Here is an 8,359-nt window from a genome sequence, read left to right as displayed (position 1 = left end):
GTGTGTGTGTGTGTGTGTGTGTGTGTGTGTGTGTGTGTGTGTGTTTGTGTGGTTTAATCCCATGTCTGTGTTTCCCATCAGACAGTGGTCAGTTCAAGGCAATGTTTGACAAACCATAAATGACACCCATAAATTATCCAACTTCACAGAGAGTTCCCGTTATGACTGAGCTGTCTCTTACCGCATTTGTCAAACTTTTCTTTCCCGTTATAAAGCTCAGATGGATTTTCAAGAATTATGTGTTGTTTTGACCATGACGGTGCACTGATGACCGATAATGAGGCTTTTAAGTTTCACAACAGTAGCATAAAAACACAAGTTTTGGGAGTTGCGAGTTAAGGATCTGTAGTTGTTGCCTTTCATTTTCCTTTATGTCATGTTGATTTTATATTTCTGAAGCTCACCAGAAATAGCTGCAATATTTTTGTTGAAACAATCAATGGTAAACTTTCTGTGTCGTTATGGACGAGGTATCGAATGTCAAAATTATATCAGCTATATCACTCATTTATGACTTATCTAGCTGAGTAGCTCTCTTATATGTTACGGCTCTTATCCTACTTGGTGCCTTAATAAACTTAATGTGACCGATCACTGCTGAGTTAGGCTTGAATTAGCCACTTTTTACCAGACCCATCCACCTTAGTGCCATGTTTTATAGAGTGACTGTGATGGTGTGTGGGTCCTGTGCGTTGTTGCAATTGTAAAAGCAGCTTACAACTTCCGTGTGACTTTGATGTAATGAGGAAATCGTTTATAGGCAGTGGTGTTTTTATGAGGTTCCTCTTTAATCAGAACAAGGCTGTGAGGCGAGGCAGACAGTCTAAGGGGAAGTGGCAACCAAAGAAGTAGTTTACACAAGCAAGCAATCAGCTTAATGAAGAGCAGATTGTCAGGAGAGACTCAGAATCACTTGTGAAACGTCATGTTTGTACTAATTGCTGGAGGAGTGTTGCATTTTAGTGGCGGAGAATTCATAATTGCCGGTCCTTTAGTTTGGAAGGTTGTCATTAGGACTGGCGATTGCTTTTCATCTTTTTTAGTTGATGTTCATCTGACAATGATTGGGCATATTTGCGGTTTTGTTTGTTACTTAAAGACAACATGTGATTAAGAGAGTCTCTGGTTCCAGGTCTTGTGCATGTCTCCTGCCTCCTCTGGTGGCTGTTTGTAACACAGCAGCATGGGGAAAAAACTAAGTATAAGAAGGTCACATTGCAACCTAAATATGCATAAAGTACAGTTTTATACAGCAAACTGCAACACCACATGAAAATACAGTCACCAAGTTGGGAAGTATTACCAGTGACATGTTTAGAGACTATACTGAACAAGCATTGAATGTCCATGGAGAATCATTTGCTGTACTTCTCTGAAAACAAGGTTTTGGAATATCTAATTCACTTATAAAATAACTGCATAAATATACACACTTACAGGTACAGGTGATTGCTTTTTTAATGAATCAAGGAACAGTAAAACTTTTGTGGTGGCCCACAGCTTTTGGACTCCTTTCCTTAGGGATGTAGAGATGTGGAATTAAAAAAACCAAAACTCTAGTACGGTGCTGTTTTCAGTTCATTAGATCACCCAAGTTTGCTCAATCTGTATAATTCTGCTTCATCACATGTATTCTTTGCCTTTAAGGTAAGCTGGGGACACCAACAGTTAACGTGTCAGGACAAACTGAACACAACAACCTATAATGCTTGGTGGGGTAGAAAAATTTTTCTAAGAATAAGCCAGAAAGACTGGAACCAGCAGCTCACAGCTGGACAAACTGCCCTGCATGTTTGAGACATGTAAATGTGTTTTTCACAGGATTCATAATAATTGCAAAGCAATAATAATATTAAAAAAACAGCATTGAAGATTCTCACTTCGCAATGGTGTATTCTCTTTTGTGCAAATACTATTAAAGCCATAGGCAGTGACGCCCACAAACAACGAGAAAGGCTCGGTGAGCTTCCATGTAGAGACAAGGACACATGCACGAGAATTCTGTTATTAGTGTGTGTCCATGTGATGCGTGATTGGTGTTTGGAGGTATCCCTCGAGAGCAATGCAAAAGCAGATGCAGGGATTTTCCCTGCAGCAGCCTAGCGGAAGAGGAGGGTGGCCAAGGCTTCTAAAAATCACACTGGACAGGCACACGCATATGCCTGTTCCACGGGATCCCATATTTTAAGTCTTTGTTTAACCATCACATAAGTGCAAACACACACAGTGGAAAACAAACAGTTATATTTGAACAGAAAATACAATAATCACTGAGAACTTTACTGTAACATGCATCACTCCAAGAATCATGGATTTATTTGTGCATGCTGGCATTAATTGGCTTAAACCAGTGTGTTTGTGTCATTATGAATCCAGCTGTGGAAACCTACAAGTTTCAGGCCTGTAGCATTTCTGCAGTATTTGCAGCATTCCCAGATTGGCTCAACCCAGTTCCTAAACGAATGGGCTTAATGCTTTTTGACTCTTGAAGCTGTTCCATATACAGCATGACGACTTCAATTGCGGTAGGAACTTTACATGAAATGAAACACTTGCACTCATCAGGCAGCTTGTTTTTCTCTGTTCGTGTCCCATTTCACACACATACACAGTTGCCATTTTCACGATGAATAGTCACTATGGAAATTTTATGAAATAACTTAGTCAACATTGTTTACACATACAGCAATAAGAGTGACACTCTAATGAGTCTTATAAACTAAAAGGATCTGCAGCTCCACAGTGTATTTCATGCTTCTCAGTCATAGTCATGCTTAAATGCACCCCTCTGCTACTGTAAAATCAAGCCTCAAAGAGGCTTCTGAAAGCACGGCTAAAAGGCGATTTATACCGCTTGCACTGTGTCTTTCATGTCATGAATAACCTGCTAATGCAAATGTTATACTTGCTTATCTGAAACCACAACGGCATCTTAAGTTGTCACTGGTGCTCTCGATGCAGCACTTGGAAAAAAATACGAGAGACCGATGCTGATTTAGGTTTGATTGCCGGGAAATGGAGATCCTCATGCAAATGCTGAGCAGCTGTGGTAAACTGGTTCGGATTTACTCAAGAGAAAACAAAGCTTAGCTGATTAGTGGTATTACTTCTGAAATTCACAAATAAACACACTGAGCATGTTTACAGAATGTGTTCCAGGGATTCTTTGATAACAGTTGTGATGCTATTTTAATAAAATTGTATTTTGATGCAGTAATCAGACTGAAGGATCGAAACTAGGCTGGGTTTAAAGTATTACTAGATATGCAATAAAACAATAACAGTGTAGTGCTGCAACTAAAGATACTCCTAACAGTGACAGGGGAGGTAACATAAATGAGCAACTCCCGATTTTATGAATGAAATCAAAAATATTGTAACAGATTGTCTGTTAATTTAGATGGATGTAAGCCTGAAAACCTTTCTCACGATTAAATCATTTTAGCTCAATAAGAGAAGGAAGGCCTCAAATTTCAGTTCTACAGCCCACACAAATGTCGCCTGCTTATTCACCTCATTAGCAAAAGCAGAGACGAGTTGAATGGAGGAGAAGTTGATGAGACTTTCAAGGATGGTGAAGAACCTGTTCCACCTTATATCCAGCAGGTGTCACTACAACAATAATTTTCATCAGAAGTAGCCCCACTGTACCACCAAAAAAATACAAAATACAAAATCCTCCAAAGCCTTTCCAAAATCACGCTGCTTTAAATTGCTATTAAAATAGTAGCAATTAAAATTTATTTGTCAGTGGTCTAAAATAAAAAAAAAGGTTGGTATTTTTTTCTATCACATAAACTGCTGATAATTGGAGTCTTTTAGGTAGAGGAGAATGTGTCTAAATGGAGCATTTAAGGGGGGAGGGGGGATGTTTTTTTGGAAAATGCAGATGATGCTGCACAACGAGAAGAAAACACGCTATATTTCTGGTATTGCTCCACCACCTGTTTGCATCTAAGTGCTGGGTGTGTGTATGTTCACGGCAGAAGGAAGCCTTGAGCTTAAGTGTATGTGGACAAAGAGAAAGAGTCTGAGCACTCTACCTGTGCCATGTCCATTCAATTAATTATAACTAGCTGAGTTGTCACGGGCGTTTTGCTTCATGTGCTTCCACAATTACTCAGAGACACAAGCCCATGCACCCAAGCCTGGCATCACCGTAGCACCTTTCCAGCTTACAAATTAATGTCACAGTGAGAAAGACTGACATTATAGCTCAAATAAAGTGCTAGCTGCACACAGCCCTGCACCGGCCTCTCTCATTTTTTCTTCCACCTTATGCACACTAACCAAACACACATACAACACACACACTCTCCCTGTCTCACACAGTCACACACACATAGTTGTTATTGCTCCCGTTGCCTCATCTTCTCTTCTCTTGCCTCGCTCCCTGTCACAGACCCGATATGAACACGAGGTGATAAGCTTTTGGCAGACATGTTTCATGCGGTATCTGTATTTTCCAGAACACAGACACAGAATAATGGCAATACTCCAGGCAAAGAAAAATATATGATTTGTTTAATTTAAACAAATTTTTAATTACCAAGTGTCACCTGATTTTTAATATATTCTTCAGAATACAATAGTGGTTTTCTAAAATGAGAGTACTTAGCTGAACTTCAGTATGAGGGAGGCTCATTGCTTTGTCATGTTTGTACACAACAATGATGCTTTATGGACTGAGCTGGTGGCTTGGTTGAAATTACTGCTTTGCAGTAGCTAGCTTCATATACCTTGTAGAAAAACCTAGTTTCTATACATATAAATCATCTTATACATACAATTTTAAGTTTCAGAGTTAAGTCCAGGGCATTTAATAGCAAGATTTGATTGCTTTTTTTCCTACCTTTACACATTTGTAGCTAGAATAAAGGAGCTTTAAAAGATGCGATGATAAACAATGTGCTGCTATAAGTTACCATAAATGACCAATTACCATTTACTAACTGCCTTGAAAGTAAACAAGGGGGGGAACAAAGTCTGGATTTTCTGTATCCATACGCTTTATCTAAAAGATATCGTCTGTCAGTGATAACATGTGGTCCAAAGGCTTTCCTAGGCTTGTGTTCACTCATGCAAGTAAATGCCACAAATATAATATGGGTCACCATGGGTCTTTTTAATTCAGTAAATGCTTGCATACATGCTCAGCGGTTTGTTTACATGCTACTATAACACGTAATGGTGGCTGTATAGTGTGGTGACTTTAATGCAAAGACTTCCCCAACACATCCACCCTGACAGTGCTGTTGATCATCTATGTGCAATATCTCGGTCTTTAAATGTTCTGTGCAATATTTTTGGCTTGTGCATGTTAGGATGCCTGGGTCGTTGACCCAGGGTTTTTTGAGTTTATTATATTATTTATAATTTATAGTCTTTGGGTTTTTGTTAGAGTCATGTCTTATGGTTTGTCTCTGTGTAATCCTTAGTTGCTGTCTCCCCTGTCCGTTATATCCCCGTGTCCAGTCAGTGTCTGTGTCTGCCCTGGTCCCACGTCTCTGTTCCCTCTGTTGTAGTGCCTGCATGTGAGTCTGTGTCTTTGTTCAGTCTGTGTTATGTGTTTCCTGCTTTACTTTGAAAGTCTGTCTTATCTCAGTGTGTTCAGTTTACGCTTCCTTTTCTCGTCAGTTCTGATTTGCCCCAGCTGTGTTTCCCTCCTGTTGCCTTATGACTGATATATAGTGACAGTAAAATAGGATGTTTTCCTCAATAATTCCCTGATTGCTCCTCTATGTATTTAAGCCCTGTGTTTCAGTTTGTCATTGTCGTGATCTACTCTTATCTACCCTCATGTATGCTGTGTGTTTTGTGGTTCCCCTGCCTGTGTTAATGTTTGTACTTTGGAAGTTTGTCATTGCACACAGCCGTCACATAACAGTGCAATTATTTAGGTCCCAGTCTGTTTCAATGTTTCCTACACATACACCATGTTCCACTCACATATGTATACATATACACTGTTTTTTATTTTATTCTATTTATTTAATTATTTATTTATTTTTTTTCCGCCTTCGTTGTACATTGGTTTCTCTTCTTCTTACTTTAGCACCTTTGTGGTCCAGTTACCCAATTTCGCTGTGCAAGAAACTGCACAATGACAATAAAAAGTTCTAAGACTAAGTCTAAGTCTAAGACTTGATCTCTATTTACATATCTCTAAAAATAGATTTTAATTGGCCCATAAGAACAGACCTACACCTTGATTAAAAAACTATCCACCTATTCATCTTCTTTCACTTATTTAATTTAGGGTCATGGGGGGACTGGAGCTGACATTGGGCAAAAGGGATGGTACAAGAGCTAACACACAGAGACACATAATTTATGATCACATTAACACCAACAGCCAACTTAGACTAATCAATTAAACTAATCCAGTGCATGCCCTTAGGCTGCTGAAGGAAGTAGGACCCACACAACAAACAGATGTTGAATGATCTCAAAGCACTAAAAGCAGGGCCAGCGGCATCTCCCATCAGTTTATCCATGATGTACAACAACATGAAAAAGCTGAAGCCATTGTTACCAAGACATGGACACACCCATAATTAATGACAGACACTACAGATTCGACTGGGATGCTTATGCATCACAGTGAAGTCTGCTTCCAAAGACAAAAGCCAAATGCATCCCACAAGATGGCAACAATTTGAAGGATGGATGCAAATGGCCAAGAAATGTTATGACGCAAAGCTATTTTACACGCAAAAAGAGAGACTGCCTTCCAATTATGAATTGACTTGCGTAAATAGGCTGTTGATTTTTTTTTTAACTCATTTCAGTTATTACCAGCAAAATAATTGCATGTTTAATCATCTGGGAATTTACCCAGATTTATTTTTTTATTTAGAGAGAGATCTTGTTCAATGTTCAGCACAAAGTTACACTGATGCTGCCTTCACTTTGGTAAGTTTTAAGTTTTTCACAATAAAAGCAGTGCTTGCCCTGCTTGCTCTAATACAATACCACTGATGTATACTATAATAATTAAAAAAGACTACTGAAAATGTATGGATACAATTTCAAATGCTGTTAATTTATCCTAAATTAGTCCATCACTGACTTTGTCTTTATGTGAGTTAAAGATTTCATAGCCAAAGCCCACTCATTATAAAATGCACTTTAATTATGAATGTCGTGACAACTATCATTTAAACAAACAAAAAAAAAAAAAAAAAAAAAAAAATCACAATTCTATCTGTGTATGACCCTTATGTATTACAGGGGTCTTTCCATTTGTATTTTTTAGATTGTACCCCCAGTTTTTCAGCCACAACCCCCCCCCCCCCAAAAACAAACAAACAAACAAACAAACAAACAAACAAACAAACAAACAAAAAACATATGCTACGGCAGTGTTGTAATATTCAAATTGGTCTAATAAAATGAACAATACAAAACAAAAAGTTTTAAGATTGCTTAAACCACTTTACAAATATTGACCCTGTCAAACCTTTCCTTAAAAAACAAATAAATAAATAAAAAACCCTCATAGATTTGACTGCAGCTGTGATGTTGTATGACCTTTTAATAGTCAATTAAACACATTCCATGGGGCCAGCTTTGAATCAAGTTTGCAGCCATGTGATTTGCAGGCTGTCGAAACCATATGATGTGTGAGAACATTGCTTTGGGATAAAAGCTATTTATAGATTCTCATGTATAACTTCATGGGCTTTTTTTATTGCTTGTTTGCTCATTAGGAAGAATTATGCACATGTATCTGCACCAGTTATAAGGGATGGGATGGGATCGGTGTGTGGGTGTGTGTGTGTGTGTGTGTGTGTGTATGTGGAGTAGTAGGGAAGAGGGGGCATGGATGACTGTTACATATCTGCATGAATTTGAGTGTTAGGAGCACACAAGCGATCACAGATGATTGGGCTGTACATCACATGTGTGAGATATGGATGGATGTAATGATCTCTACATGTTGGTCTAACGTGTAGCAGATGTTTTAAAGATTACAGGATGAATGCTTTAGTAACCAATTCATTTAGTAAACTGATTAGCTACTGTGTACCATTAGAACAGCTTTAGTGCCCATTGGCAGGGATTGGCAGTGATTCTGCCACTCTCTCATATTCTACTGGTGTCCTGCTAGGTTGAGATACGTCCACCGCAAAGGCCACAGAATATGATTCAGTTTAAAACCATTCATCCCGGAAGTGACCACACTTTTGAATTGATTTATCATCACCCTTCCCTTTAAAGTATACATAAAACACTATATGAATAAAGGCTAATTTACACCATGGAGTCCTATACTGAAAAACTGTCATAGATATAACACTATGACGATGATTTAAGATAAAACATATTTTAAGTTTATAGAACATGTTTTGTACTT

This window comes from Haplochromis burtoni, unplaced genomic scaffold, assembly GCF_018398535.1.
Source record: "Haplochromis burtoni strain Fernald_Lab_line unplaced genomic scaffold, NCSU_Asbu1 Contig_83, whole genome shotgun sequence".
Lineage (NCBI taxonomy): Eukaryota > Metazoa > Chordata > Actinopteri > Cichliformes > Cichlidae > Haplochromis > Haplochromis burtoni.
This window is presented reverse-complemented; position numbering follows the sequence as displayed.